Source organism: Mobula birostris, chromosome 4 (genome assembly GCF_030028105.1).
Source record: "Mobula birostris isolate sMobBir1 chromosome 4, sMobBir1.hap1, whole genome shotgun sequence".
Classification (NCBI taxonomy): Eukaryota; Metazoa; Chordata; class Chondrichthyes; order Myliobatiformes; family Myliobatidae; genus Mobula; species Mobula birostris.
In genome coordinates, this window is record NC_092373.1 from 175,723,747 (window position 1) to 175,738,727 (window position 14,981).

Below are 14,981 nucleotides of genomic sequence, written 5' to 3' on the forward strand. Positions count from 1 at the left end.
CCACTCAAAACCAGCAATCCAGAAACACATGTAACATGAACCCGAAAGTCCTCCAGAATGAGTGCACAGCCTCGCTGATCGATCCCTGAAGTGTAGATCCCAGGACTGCTGTACTTTCATCTGACAGCAGCTAGTGAGAGTGAGAGGGAGACCAGTTAAATGCAGGCAGATGGTGCTGAACACCTGACTGTCCTCCGCTGTTGTCCTCGTCAACTTCAGCCTCGCTCAGCGCCTCAGTCGGAGAGAAGCAGTGGAGTCAATCATGGACTTGTGACCCGTCTCCATCCTTCCAGGCTGCAGATTTCACTCCAAACCTTAACCAAAGTCCCTCAGAGACAGCAAAGCACCAGATCACTCAGACGGCACGAAACACACCATCAGAATATAAATCACAGGTTCCAGCTTAGCAGTAGAATCATATTTGAAAGAAGAAGTAGCTTAATGAACTTTCTGCAGGGCATCGCTGTTGGTGCGTCATTTAACATGATGGTTGACGCCTTTGTAGTTCTTAACTTGTTGAAGTAGTGAAGTCGCTTCATTTTCACGCCCAGCCCTCTCTGGCATCTCCAGGCCTGAATGCTTGAAACTGCAGTGAGCAAAACAGTTCTGAATTGTTTCGCTGCTTATTTCTCGCCAGCTATCAGTGACAAAAGTCATTGCTGTTTGAACGCTAACACACACAACTGATGTTTTTCTCGGTGTGGGAGGAGGGCAATGAGGAGGCCCTTAGTGGCGACATTCCTCATGATGAGATCTGGGCGACCGACCTCTCTGTGGTCCCTGGTCAGATGCTTCACATTGTGAGGCTTGGAGGAAGGCTTTGAGATTCTGAATTTGTGACTAAGGAGCTAACAGATTATCCAAGAATAAGCATGACAGGGAAACTAGAGAGAGAACAGGTGATAAGTGTGGTTATCCATGTGTGGAGCTACAGGAGATGGGTGAAGTCTTAAATGGATATGTCGCGTCTGTATTTACAATGAAGGCAGTGAGTTTGGGGAAGGGAACAGCAACATCCTGAAACACATCCACATTATAAAGTCCATGGCACAGAAAGGGCGCAGCCACGAGCATCCGAGGACATCGTGAGAAGCCAGGGAAGAAGTTGCTGGAGCCCTGGGAGAAATATTTGTATCATCGTTAGCCACAGGTGAGGTGCAGGATGATTGGAGGGTGAATAATGCAGTGCTTTTATTTAATGAGGTGTGCGGGGACAAGCCAGGGAAATTGTCTGTGAGTCAAACATCAGAGGTGTGAAAGTTACCGGTGGAAATTCTGAGGGACATGATTTATTTGCAAGAACTGATTAGAGATAGTCATCTTGGCTTTGTGAGTGGGAAGTCATGTCTCATGAAACAGGTGAACAAGAGGATTGATGAGGGCAGGGCGGTAGAAGTCTCCGTGGACCTTGACAAGGCCTTTACTGGTAGGCTGGTTGGATAACGTGGGACCCAGGGTGAGTTCGACATTTGGACACAAGGATGAGCGTGACAGAAGGAAGTGGGTGGTGTTGGTGCTGGGCTGATGCTCAGATTGGAGGCCTGTGACCAGTGGTGTGCCACAGGGGTGGACGCTGACTCCCTGGTGTTTGTCATCTATAGTAACAACTTGGACGACAATGCAGTTGAGTAGGTCTCGGATGAGCTCATGATCTCTTCATCAACCTGATGCTGTAGTCATGGTGCTGAGCTCCTCCATGATGCCCGTGCTGATGCTGTAGTCATGGTGCTGAGCTCCTCCATGATGCCCGTGCTGATGCTGTAGTCATGGTGCTGAGCTCCTCCATGATGCCCGTGCTGATGCTGTAGTCATGGCGCTGAGCTCCTCCATGATGCCCGTGCTGATGCTGTAGTCATGGCGCTGAGCTCCTCCATGATGCCCGTGCTGATGCTGTAGTCATGGCGCTGAGCTCCTCCATGATGCCCGTGCTGATGCTGTAGTCATGGCGCTGAGCTCCTCCATGATGCCCGTGCTGATGCTGTAGTCATGGCGCTGAGCTCCTCCATGATGCCCGTGCTGATGCTGTAGTCATGGCGCTGAGCTCCTCCATGATGCCCGTGCTGATGCTGTAGTCATGGCGCTGAGCTCCTCCATGATGCCCGTGCTGATGCTGTAGTCATGGCGCTGAGCTCCTCCATGATGCCCGTGCTGATGCTGTAGTCATGGCGCTGAGCTCCTCCATGATGCCCGTGCTGATGCTGTAGTCATGGCGCTGAGCTCCTCCATGATGCCCGTGCTGATGCTGTAGTCATGGCGCTGAGCTCCTCCATGATGCCCGTGCTGATGCTGTAGTCATGGCGCTGAGCTCCTCCATGATGCCCGTGCTGATGCTGTAGTCATGGCGCTGAGCTCCTCCATGATGCCCGTGCTGATGCTGTAGTCATGGCGCTGAGCTCCTCCATGATGCCCGTGCTGATGCTGTAGTCATGGCGCTGAGCTCCTCCATGATGCCCGTGCTGATGCTGTAGTCATGGCGCTGAGCTCCTCCATGATGCCCGTGCTGATGCTGTAGTCATGGCGCTGAGCTCCTCCATGATGCCCGTGCTGATGCTGTAGTCATGGCGCTGAGCTCCTCCATGATGCCCGTGCTGATGCTGTAGTCATGGCGCTGAGCTCCTCCATGATGCCCGTGCTGATGCTGTAGTCATGGCGCTGAGCTCCTCCATGATGCCCGTGCTGATGCTGTAGTCATGGCGCTGAGCTCCTCCATGATGCCCGTGCTGATGCTGTAGTCATGGCGCTGAGCTCCTCCATGATGCCCGTGCTGATGCTGTAGTCATGGCGCTGAGCTCCTCCATGATGCCCGTGCTGATGCTGTAGTCATGGCGCTGAGCTCCTCCATGATGCCCGTGCTGATGCTGTAGTCATGGCGCTGAGCTCCTCCATGATGCCCGTGCTGATGCTGTAGTCATGGCGCTGAGCTCCTCCATGATGCCCGTGCTGATGCTGTAGTCATGGCGCTGAGCTCCTCCATGATGCCCGTGCTGATGCTGTAGTCATGGCGCTGAGCTCCTCCATGATGCCCGTGCTGATGCTGTAGTCATGGCGCTGAGCTCCTCCATGATGCCCGTGCTGATGCTGTAGTCATGGCGCTGAGCTCCTCCATGATGCCCGTGCTGATGCTGTAGTCATGGCGCTGAGCTCCTCCATGATGCCCGTGCTGATGCTGTAGTCATGGCGCTGAGCTCCTCCATGATGCCCGTGCTGATGCTGTAGTCATGGCGCTGAGCTCCTCCATGATGCCCGTGCTGATGCTGTAGTCATGGCGCTGAGCTCCTCCATGATGCCCGTGCTGATGCTGTAGTCATGGCGCTGAGCTCCTCCATGATGCCCGTGCTGATGCTGTAGTCATGGCGCTGAGCTCCTGCACACCATCAGTGTACACAGCAACACTAATTTGCCATAAATCCTTTATTGCTTTGCCGAGTGCAGGTAAAGTTACGCTGACTCCATTCAGTTTCCCTGGAATTTGTGACAGTTTTGTAGAAATTGGTGCTTCATCCCTCTACATAATACCGATTTGTTAAAAGGCTCAGAATCTTACAACAGCACAGCTACAGGCTGTTCAGCCCACTTTGTCTGCTGAACATGCTGTTGGGCTAAACAAATCCTGCCTACCAGTACATCATCTATATCCCTCCAAGCCTTGCCCATTCATGTCTCTCTGCTAAACCTCCACATCCTCCTTGTAATGAAACAACCAGAAATGCAGACAGTGCTCCAGATGGGGCATAACCAGAGTGTTGTATAGCTGTAACATGACATCCCAACTTGTATTCTCAGTGTCCTGACGAATGAAAGCAAGTACAGTACACCATAAGCTGCCTTTACTGGCTGTCTACTTGCATTGCATGGCTACTTTTAGGAGCTATGGACTTGAAAACCAAGACCCATCATAAGTCAAGGCTCCCTGGGGCACTGCCATTAACTGTATACTTACCCCTCACATTTGACCTCCCAAAGTGCAACACCTCACACTTGCTCAGATTAAACTCCATCTGCCATTTCTCTGCCCGTATTTGTAACTGATCTATATTCTGCTGAATCCTTTGACAGTCCTGTCCACAACTCCACCAATCTTTGTGTCACCTGCAATCTTACTAACTCACGCACCTACCTTTTCATCCAAACATATTATGGATTCAGAACGGACCCCTGTGAAACATTACTGGTCATGGTCCTCCTGCTAGAATAACACCCCTCCACCAGTACCCTCTGCCTTCAATGGAAAAGCCAATTCTGAATTCAAAAGTGGCGATTGTCAAATGATACAGTGGGATATAGATAGTTTAGGAATTCTGGGTAGAGAATTTAGCAATAACTCACTGTACGTGGCCACATCAGTAGATAGGGTGGTCGAGAAGGTAAAGAAGAGTGTGGCATGCTCGCCTTCGTTAAACAGAGAACACAGAACATTTCAGCCCGGCACAGTACAGGCTCTTCGGCTCACGATGTTGTGCCACCTTTTAACCTACTCTAAGATCAATCTAACCTCTCCGTCTACATAACCCTCCATTTCTCCATCATCCATGTGTCTGTCTCAGAGATTCCCTGATGTATCTGCCTCTACTACCACGCCTGACAGAACATTCCATGCACCCACCACTCTGTGTATATAACTTACCTCTGACATCACCCAAAACTTTCCTCCAATCATCTTGAAAATATGTCTTCTTGTACTAGCTGTTGAGTTGGGGCAGTATGAAACTCCGGGATTCATGTTGCAGCTGTATTAAGTTTTGGTTGGTTCACACTCAGAGTAATGCACTCAGTTCTGGGAGCTCTATGACAGGAAGAACGTGAAGGCTTTGGAGAGGATGCTTCCTGTATTAGAGACTGTGAGCTGTAAGGAAAGCTTGGACAAACTTGGTTTATATTCTCTGGAGTGCTGGAGGCAGAGGGGAGACTTAATCGATTAGGAGAGGCAGATAGTCTAGAAACTTTTCGCAGAGTAGAAATGTCAAGTAATAGAGGATGTTTATATAAAATGGTTCCGTTTATTATTGGAGTATGTGTACAGTATACAACCTGAAATACCTGTCACAGACATCCGTGGAAAACAGGGAACCCCAAAAGAATGAGTGACAAAATTGTTAGAACCCCAAGGCCCTCGTTTCCCCCCTCCCCCACACAAGCAGCTGCAAGCACCAGGGCAACAACCTCCCCCCTTCCCCCTGCCCCTTCAGCAAAAAGCATCAGCACCCACCACTCTCCAAGCAACAGCAAGGCACCCAAAGAGGGACCCACGTCGACAAAAGCTATTGTTTACCTGACAGTTCGACATGCCACAGGCTCCCCCTCTCTCTCTCTCTCTCTGTCAAGGGACAGAGACATATTGCCCATTCCACAGCAAAAGGGGGAGCTGACCATCGCTGTTACAGTGTTACGGTCTACCGCATAGCTTTTTATTCCGAGATTCTCCAACTCGAGAACCGGCAGCAAACCTTCCCCCCATCGAGAGAGAGAGAGTGACCACTCGACTACAGAGACCTCCATCCATAATGCTTATGTTCCTTCTCCCGCAGCGCCCCAGTCGGCAACACCAGCCTGGAATCGGCTGTCCACCGGGCGGCACCCCGAGGTGCCAGCTAACAAACCGCGCCTGGGGAATGTTGTAAAGCGGCCGGCTGGCGAGCTCCAGGAACGGGAACTCATCTGCTGTTTTGTTTTAAAAAACAAAATGTAGTTTGAGTGCCGTTGCAAATCAGCTTAAAGGAGAAAAGTTGTTTAGTGATATATATGCACGAAGAGTGGCAGATGCCTGGAATAGGCTGCCAGGAAGCAGGTAGTTGCATTTACAAGGTTTTTGGCTAGGAACACGAGTACGCAGGGAATGGAGGGATACGGATCTTGTACAGGCAGAAGAGAATTCTATTGTATTCAGGGCAGACATGGTGGGCCGAAGAGTTCACTCTTGTGCTGTACTGTTCTGTTTTCCACCAATTTCCTTGTCATCTACACACTTACTGTACATTTTCATCCAGACCATTTATATAAAACCACAAACTGAGGTCCCAGCTCTGATCCTTGAGGAACAACACTGGTCACTGATCTCCAGTCAGAGAAACACTCCTCCGTCACTATAAACAAGCCTGTACAGAGACAGGTGTGTGAAAAGGGTCTGAAGGATCACTGGGGACCTGAGTCACCCCAACCACAAACTGTTCCAGCTGCTACCATCCGGGAAATGGTAACGCAGCATAAAAGCCAGGACCAACAGGCTCAGGGACAGCTTCTTCCACCAGGCCAACAGACTGATTAACTCACGCTGATACAATTGTATTTCTATGTTATATTGACTGTCCTGTTGTACGTACTATTTATTACAAATTTCTATAAATTGCACATTTAAATGGAGACATAACGTAAAGATTTTTACTCCTCATGTATGTGAAGGATGTAAGTAATAAGGTCAATTCAATTCAAATCAGTGAATCCTATATATCTTAATCATCTGGACCATCCTGTCAGTAGCGACCTTGTCAAATAATTTACTGTGGTCTTTGTGGACAATGTTGGTTGCCCAACCCTCATCAATCATCTTATCACCACTGCAAAATACTAAATTAAATCTGTGAGACAGGACTCACCCCACACAAAGCCATGATGACTATCCCTAATGTCCATGCTTTTCCAAATGCAAATAGATCCTGTCTTTAAGAATCTTCACCAGCCTATATTTGTCAGGTTTGTCCTTTTTGCCCTTAAATAAAGGGACAACATTGCACACTCTCCAGTTTTGTGGGACCTTATGGGACGGGAGGGCACAAAGATTAGTTTATTTATAGAATTAGATCCTGAGGATTCATCAGGAGTTGATCCAGGGCCCGAGGACAACTGTTCATCAGACTCACTTGGAATTGAAGGTGAATTACTTCCTCTCTGACTCTGTGGCTTCTGAGTATGATGGAGCCCATGTGGGAATCACAGACTCTGCCACAGTGTAGCAGGATGTGCCAAGGGTAACTGAGCTCTGTCCCACCACGTTCAATGTCTCTGTGTGTACCCACTGCACAGATACAAGGTTCTCAATCCCACTGCTGTTTCTCTGCGTTGAACGGACACAGAGCAGATATTCCTAGGTGTCATTGGAGAGGGTGCATTTCCACAAGCAGACTTACAGCACATCCTTGAATCTATTCCTTTCCCAGGGGACTCTCCTCTCACAGTAGGGCTGGGAAGTATTTGATTAGCACAATGCAGGTGATTGGACATGCTTGGGGATTGGAGATTTGAAGTCCAAGACTTCAGTCCCCCTTAGAGGATTCCCACTTGGAGTCCATGTCTTTCCAATCCCCCATGGAGGAGGATTGAGTATTCCTAGAAGGGCATACGCTAGTCACCCCTGAAAACAACCTCATGGTTATTGTTAGGCTGACTAGCCTGTTTCTGTACTATGTGTCAGACCTAATGAACAGGGATGAATTTAATTAGATTAGATTAACTTTATTCATCACAGAAGCAATGAAATATATAGTGAAAGGCGTCATTTGCATCACAACCGAAACAGTCCATGGATATGTTGGGGGCAGCCTGTAAATGTCACTAGCTTCTGGCGCCAACACGTCATGCCTAGTATGTCTTTGGAATGAAACTGGAGCACCTGGAGGGAACACCCGAGGTCATGGGGAGAACATACACACTCTTTACAGGCAGCAGTGGAAGTTTAACTCCTGTTACACTACTGTGCTACACCTAAGCATACACAACGGGGTGATTGGTTTCTGCAGGTTCTGTCATGATGCTATGAGTTCATTACAGCTGTGGTTACACATCATGGGGACCTCATTGGTTGTAAGGGTGCTTGGGATCTCCAGAGATGTGAAAGCAGTTTGGAAATGCAAGTCTTGCTTTGACATAACTACAAGGTAAGGAGCTGGTCATTGAAAGCTGAGGCCTGCAGTAATTCCTTCTCAGGGTGGTGAATCTCTGAGGGTGGAAGAGGACAGAGTTTTGGATTATATTTAAATTTGGAGGTGGATAAATATTTAAAAGATTGAGGAACTGAGTGTTGTGGGGAACTGGAACAAGAGGTGATGAGGCCAGCATAGATCAGCCATGTTCACGTCGAATTTGAAGCCTTGCTCCTATTTTAAGATCATCGGAGCAGAATTAGGTCATTACACTCATTGAGTCTGCTGCCCCATTCCTCCATGACTGATTTATTATCCTTCTCAACCCCATTCTCCTGCCTTCTCCCCAAACCTTTACTAATCAAGAAACTATCAATCTCCTCTTTAAATATTGCCAGTGACTTGGCCTCCAGAGTTGTCTGTGGCAATGAATTTCACAGATTCAGCACCCTCTGGCTAAAGAAATTCCTTCTCATCTCTGTTGTAAAGGGACATCCCTCTATTCTGAGTCTGTGCCCTCTGGTTGTGAGGGATGTCTCTCTATTCTGAGTCTGTGCCCTCTGGTCGAGAGGGATGTCTCTCTATTCTGAGTCTGTGCCCTCTGGTTGTGAGGGATGTCTCTCTATTCTGAGTCTGTGCCCTCTGGTCGAGAGGGATGTCCCTCTATTCTGAGTCTGGGCCCTCTGGTCAAGAGGGACATCCCTCTATTCTGAGTCTGTGCCCTCTGGTCGAGAGGGATGTCCCTCTATTCTGAGTCTGGGCCCTCTGGTCAAGAGGGACATCCCTCTATTCTGAGTCTGTGCCCTCTGGTTGTGAGGGATGTCTCTCTATTCTGAGTCTGTGCCCTCTGGTCGAGAGGGATGTCCCTCTATTCTGAGTCTGGGCCCTCTGGTCAAGAGGGACATCCCTCTATTCTGAGTCTGTGCCCTCTGGTTGTGAGGGATGTCTCTCTATTCTGAGTCTGTGCCCTCTGGTCGAGAGGGATGTCCCTCTATTCTGAGTCTGGGCCCTCTGGTCAAGAGGGACATCCCTCTATTCTGAGTCTGTGCCCTCTGGTCGTGAGGGATGTCTCTCTATTCTGAGTCTGGGCCCTCTGGTCAAGAGGGATGTCCCTCTATTCTGAGTCCGAGAGATGTCCCTCCATACTGAGTCTGTGCCCCCTGGTCGAGAGGGATGTCCCTCCATACTGAGTCTGTGCCCCCTGGTCGAGAGGGATGTCCTTTCGCTCCCAGAGGAGCTCAGTGTCTTTTTTGCTCACTTCGACAGTCAAAACATGGAGGCAACTTCCCAACGGCTACAGCCCCCGATGACCCTGTGATTTCAGTCTCTGAGCCTGATGTGAGGGCATCCTTCAGGAGGTGAGCCCACAGAAAGCATCTGGCACAGATGGGGTAACTGGCCGAGTACTAAAAACCTGTGCTGATCAAGTGGCTGGAGTGTTCACTGAGATCTTTAACCTCTCACTTTTGCCCTCTGAGGTACCCATTTGCTTCAAGCTGGCTTCAGTTATACTGGTGCCTATGAAAAACGTAGTAACCTGCCTCAGTGGCTCACATCCAGTAGCACTTATAGTACATCCACCGTGATGAGGTGCTTTGAGAGGTTGGCGATGAAACATATCAACTCCTGCCTGAGGAGTGACTGGGATCCACTCCAGTTTGACTTCCGCCACAACACATCCACAGCGGATGCCAGTTCATCAGCTCTGGAACGTCTGGGCAATGGAAGTGCATACATCAGGATGCTCTTCACTAACTGCAGCTCGGCATTCAGTACCATCAACCGCTCAAAACTAATCAATAAGCTCCAAGACCTTTGCCACAATACGTGCAATCAAATGCAACTGGGTTCTCGATTTTCTCACTTGCAGACTTCAGTTAGTCTGGCTTGCCAACAACAGCTCCGCAATCATCATTAGCACAGGTCCACCACAAGGCTGGGTGCTTAGCCCCCTGTTCTACTCACTTGACACTTATGACCGTGAAGCTAAGCACAGCTCTAATGCCATATTTAAGTTTGCTGATGACACTACTGCTATTGGCTGAATCAAAGTTGGTGATGAATCAGCATATAGGAGGGAGATTGAAAATCTGTCTGAGTAGTGGCCCAACAACACCCTCTCACTCAATGTCAGCAAGACTGAGGAGATGATTATTGACTACAGGAGGAGGTAGTTGGAGGTCCATGAGCCATTCCTCACCGGGGAATTAGAGGTGTAGAGGGTCAGCAACTTTAAATTCCTCATTGTTATCATTTCTGAGGATCCGTCCAGGGTCCAACACTTAAGTGCCGTTACGAAGAAAGCACAGTAACTAACACCTCTATTTTCTTAGACTTTCGCGAAGATTCTGCATGTCATCAAAAACTTTGACAACCTTCTGCAGATGTGTGGTGGAGGGTATGTTGCCTTGGTTGCATCACGGCCTACTATGGAAACAGCAAATCCCTTCAATGGAAAATCCCTTCAGGAGTAGTTGATACAGCCCAGTCCATCACAGGTAAAGCCCTTCCCACCATTGAGCACATCTACATGGAGTGCCATCCCAAGGAAGTAGCATCCATCATCAAGGACCCCCACTATCCAAGCCATGCTCTCATCTAGCTGCTGGCATCAGGAAGGAGCTACAGGAGCCTCAGGACCCACACCACCAGGTTCAGGAATAGTTATTACCGCTCAACCATCAGTCTCTTGAACCAGAGAGGATAACTTTACTCACCTAACACTGAATTGTTCCCACAACCTCTAAACTCACTTTCAAGGACTCTTCATCTTATGTTCTCAATATTTATTTATTGTTTATTTATTATTGTTGTTCCTGGCCTCCCCACCACCGAGCACGTTTACAGGGAGCGCTGCCACAAGAAAGCAACATCCATCTTCATGGATCCCCACCATCCAGGCCATGTTCTCTTCTTTATTGTCATCAGGCAGTAGGTACGGGAGCCAAGTCCTACACCACCAGGTTCAGGAACAGTTATTTCCCTTAAACCATCAGGCACCTAAAATGGCATGATTAACTACACTCACTTAACCCTGAACCGATTCCACACCCTACCGACTCACTTTCAAGGTAGTATATGGGGCCACGGTGGCATGGCAGTTAGCATGACGCTATTACAGCTTGGCGTCCAAGTTCGGTATTCAGTTCTGGCACCGTCTCTAGGGAGTTTGTATGTTCTCCCCATGACAGTATGAGTTTCCCCCAGGTGCTCCAAAACTTCCAACGTTCCAAAGATGTACCAGTTTGCATCAGTATTTACTCAGGAAACTGGCATAGCGTACACGGAAGGAAGGGAAACAAGCAGTAGTGTCATGGAACATAAAGAGATTAAAGAGGAGGAGGTGCTTGCTGTCTTACAGCGAATAAATGTAGATAAATCCCCCGGGCCTGACATGATATTTCCTCAGACCTTGAGAGAGACTAGTGTAGAAATTGCAGGGGCCCTGGCAGAAATATTTAAAATGTCCTCAGCCACGGGTGTGGTGCCGGAGGATTGGAGGGTAGCTCATGTTGTTCCATTGTTTAAAAAAGGCTCCAAAAGTAAACCAGGTAAGTACAAGCCGGTGAGCCTGACATCAGTAGTAGGTAAATTATTGGAAGGTGTTCTGAGAGGTCGGATATACAAGTATTTGGACAGCCAAGGGTTGATTAAGGATAGTCAGCATGGCTTTGTGCGTGGTAGATTGTGTTTAACGAATCTTGTAGAGTTTTTCGAGGAGGTTACCAAGAAGGTAGATGAAGGAAAGGCTGTGGATGTTCTCTACATGGACTTTAGTAAAGCCTTTGACAAGGTCTCACATGGGAGGTTTGTTCAGAAGGTTCAGACACTAGGTATCCATGGAGAGGTTGTAAACTGGATTAGAAATTGGCTGTGTGGGAGAAGACAGAGAGTGGTAGTGGATGATTGCTTCTCAGACTGGAGGCCTGTGACTAGTGGTGTGTCTCAGGGATCTGTGCTGGGACCGTTGTTGTTTGTTGTCTATATCAATGATCTAGATGATAATGTGGTAAACTGGATCAGCAAGTGTGCTGATGACACTAAGATTGGAGGTGTTGTTGACAGTGAGGAAGGCTTTCAAAGCTTGCAGAGGGATCTAGACCAACTGGAAAAATGGGCCAGAAAATGGCAGATGGAATTTAATGCAGACAGGTGTGAGGTGTTGCATTTTGGAAGGACAAATCAAGGTAGGGCATACACAGTGAATGGTAGGGCACTGAGGAGTGCGGAGAAACAAAGGGATCTGGAAGTTCAGATACATAATTCTGAACTGTGCTCTGTAATTCTGAATTAGTGGCGTCACAGGTAGACAGGGTTGTAAAGAAGGCCTTTGGCATCCTGGCATTCATAAATCAAAGCACTGAGTATAGGAGTTGGGTTGTTAGGGTGAGGTTGTATAAGACATTGGTGAGGCCAAATTTGGAGTATTGTGTGCAGTTCTGGTCACCTAGCTATAGGAAGGATATCAGTAAGATTGAAAGAGTGCAGAGAAGATTTACTAGGATGTTGCCGGGTCTTCAGGAGTTGAGTTAAAGGGAAAGATTGAACAGGTTAGGACTTTATTCCTTGGAGCGTAGAAGAATGAGGGGAGATTTGATAGAGGTTTACAAAATTATGAGGGGTATAGACAGAGTAAATGCGAGTGGGCTCTTTCCACAGATTAGGAGAGATAAATACGAGAGGACATGGCTTTAGGGTGAAAGGGGAAAGGTTTAGGGGGATCTTCTTCACTCAGAGAGTGGTGGGAGTGTGGAACGAGCTGCCATCTGATGTGGTAAATGTGGGCTCACTCTTAAATTTTAAGAATAAATTGGATAGGTACATGGATGGGAGAGGTCTGGAGGGTTATTGACTGGGTGCAGGTCAATGGGACTAGCGGAATAAAATTTTGGAACAGACTAGAAGGGCCAAATAGCCTGTTTTCTGTGCTGTAGTGTTCTGTGGTTCTGGTTAGTAGATCAATTAGTCATTGTAAAGTGTTTTGTGATTAGGCTGGGGTTAAGTACGTAGGTGAGTTGCTGGGTGGCATAGCTCATTGGGCTGGGAGGGCCTGCTTCACACTGCATCTCTAAATAAAAATAAATAACATGTACACTCTTTGATAATAAATTTACTTTGAACACTCATTTCTGGTTGGAGTTGGGGCATTGTGTTTACGAGTCGAATTGAGGTGCTGGGGCCTGGCCCCAAGAACAGGGAGCAAGCCAGTGTCTGGCCATTGCTGGAGTGGACGTGGAGGCAATTCAAAGTGACAGAACCAAGGTCAGGCAGAGTTGAGGCAGTGAGACCCGGGCCTGAGAGCGAGGAACATGCCGATGTTTTGACCCATTTAAGCACTGGGCCGGATTGGAAAGGTGGGGTGTGGGTCAGATTGAAGCGGTGGATGCCGGGCCTGAGAGCATATCAAAGCGGCAGGGCCTGGTCCGAGAGCGAGGGTTGACCCACTGTTTGGCTGATTTAAGTGCCGGGCCAGATTGAGAGGGTCATTGTGTCGGGGCCGTAGGAGAGGGACAGTCCAGTATTTAGCTCACTGCTTGGCACGGTTTACTCACCTCTGCACTGTCCTCAGGCTGTGGCCTGCATCTAACAGGCTCCTGGATCGGTTGTGACTGGTTTCGTGGTGGTGGACTCATTTTTGTGACATCAGTTTCTAAATGTTATTTGCCTACCTTTATTGCTTGCACAATTATTTTTCTGCACATTGGGTGTTTGACGGTCTTTTTTCTTAACGGGTTTGATTGGGTTCCTTTGTTTTGTGGCTGCCTGTAAGGGGTCAAACCTCAAGGTTGTATAAAGTATACATACTTCAAACTTTGAACTTTCCAGTGTTTAATGTGTCTTCTCTCAGTGTTGCCACATCCTTGACTTCTGACAAAGCACTCAGAACACCCTCCTTCATTGAGGGTCTTCAGGCAAAACCTTTTCATGCTTTATCCACAACGACTTTTATTTCCAATTCATTTTCTATTCTTGGGGATTTTCCCGTTGCTGAGGTAAGTCTACCAGACACTCTGGAAGGCGATGATGAGATGCCTTGCTGTTCAGGTAAAGCAAAAGCAGGACAATGATGCTGAACATTTGAACCATGTTGCTTCGGAGATCCGTTTCAAAGTCAAAGGAAATTCATTATCAAAGTGCATATATGGTATTTTACCTTGAGATTCATTTTCTTGCAGGCAATTACAGAAAAATAAAGAATTCATGAAAACTAAACATAAACTCTGACAAATAACCAAAGAAGACGAATTGTGCAGATAATAAATAAATAAATAATACTGATAACATGTGTTGTAGAGGTTTGAAAGTGACTTCTTAGCTTCAATCCCATCCATCTCTCAAATCCTGTTCTGCAGGATGAGTGAATGGTGACTGATGCTGGGGGACACAACACATCTTCAAAATAACCAGATGAGCAATTCCTTCTCTCTCAGTTGTCCCTCTCCTCCAGAGAGATGTGGATGCTGAATCATTGAATAAGACGAAGAAAGTTTGGACTGCGGGGCTGGGAGGTGCAGTTGAGGGCAATGGGATTGAGACCAAAGTACAGATTACCCCTCCCACAGTGTATAGCCCTCACTCAGTTCCCCACTCATCTGCTGGTAGTCACTGTAAAGCACCCATGTCACCTTTCAAGTGGGGGTACTGAGGCACATCTGTGGGTCACTGTTACAGTTGAAGGGGTCATCTCTCCAGTGTTATGTCCCCACACCTGCCATTTGTGGTTGGAGGGGAGGGGTGAGTAAAGGATTCAGTGATGTCCGTTGTCAAGAGGTGTAGTCACACATATACTCTGTGGGGCTGTTAACCTGACCTGGAGCTCTACTTCCAGCTTCCATTTGACCAGCTCGCAGGGTGCATTGGGAGCCTAATGGATTACTCTCCACCTACCTGGACAAGGGCAGGGCAATAGAATTGTTTGATCAGCACCCCACCTCAAAAGTCAGACACTCCCTCCCTTCCTCCATCACCAGTGCACAGTGGCCACCATGTGTACCATCTCCCAAACCCACCAGCTCCACAACAGGTCAGCAAGTGTAACCTCTATAATTCTTTGCCAGTTCTAGCCCATCAGTCAGAAAATTAAATTAAATTAGCCTGTGACTTTTCCAGTGCTAACATTGCCATAGT

General features: G+C 48.0%; 1 protein-coding gene across 2 annotated transcripts in view; it reads left to right on the forward strand.

Annotated features, from left to right (window-relative positions):
• LOC140196778 (nuclear factor NF-kappa-B p105 subunit-like) overlaps positions 1 to 14,981 on the forward strand; it is a 129,295-nt gene that overhangs the window by 7,835 nt on the left and 106,479 nt on the right. The window lies entirely within an intron of this gene.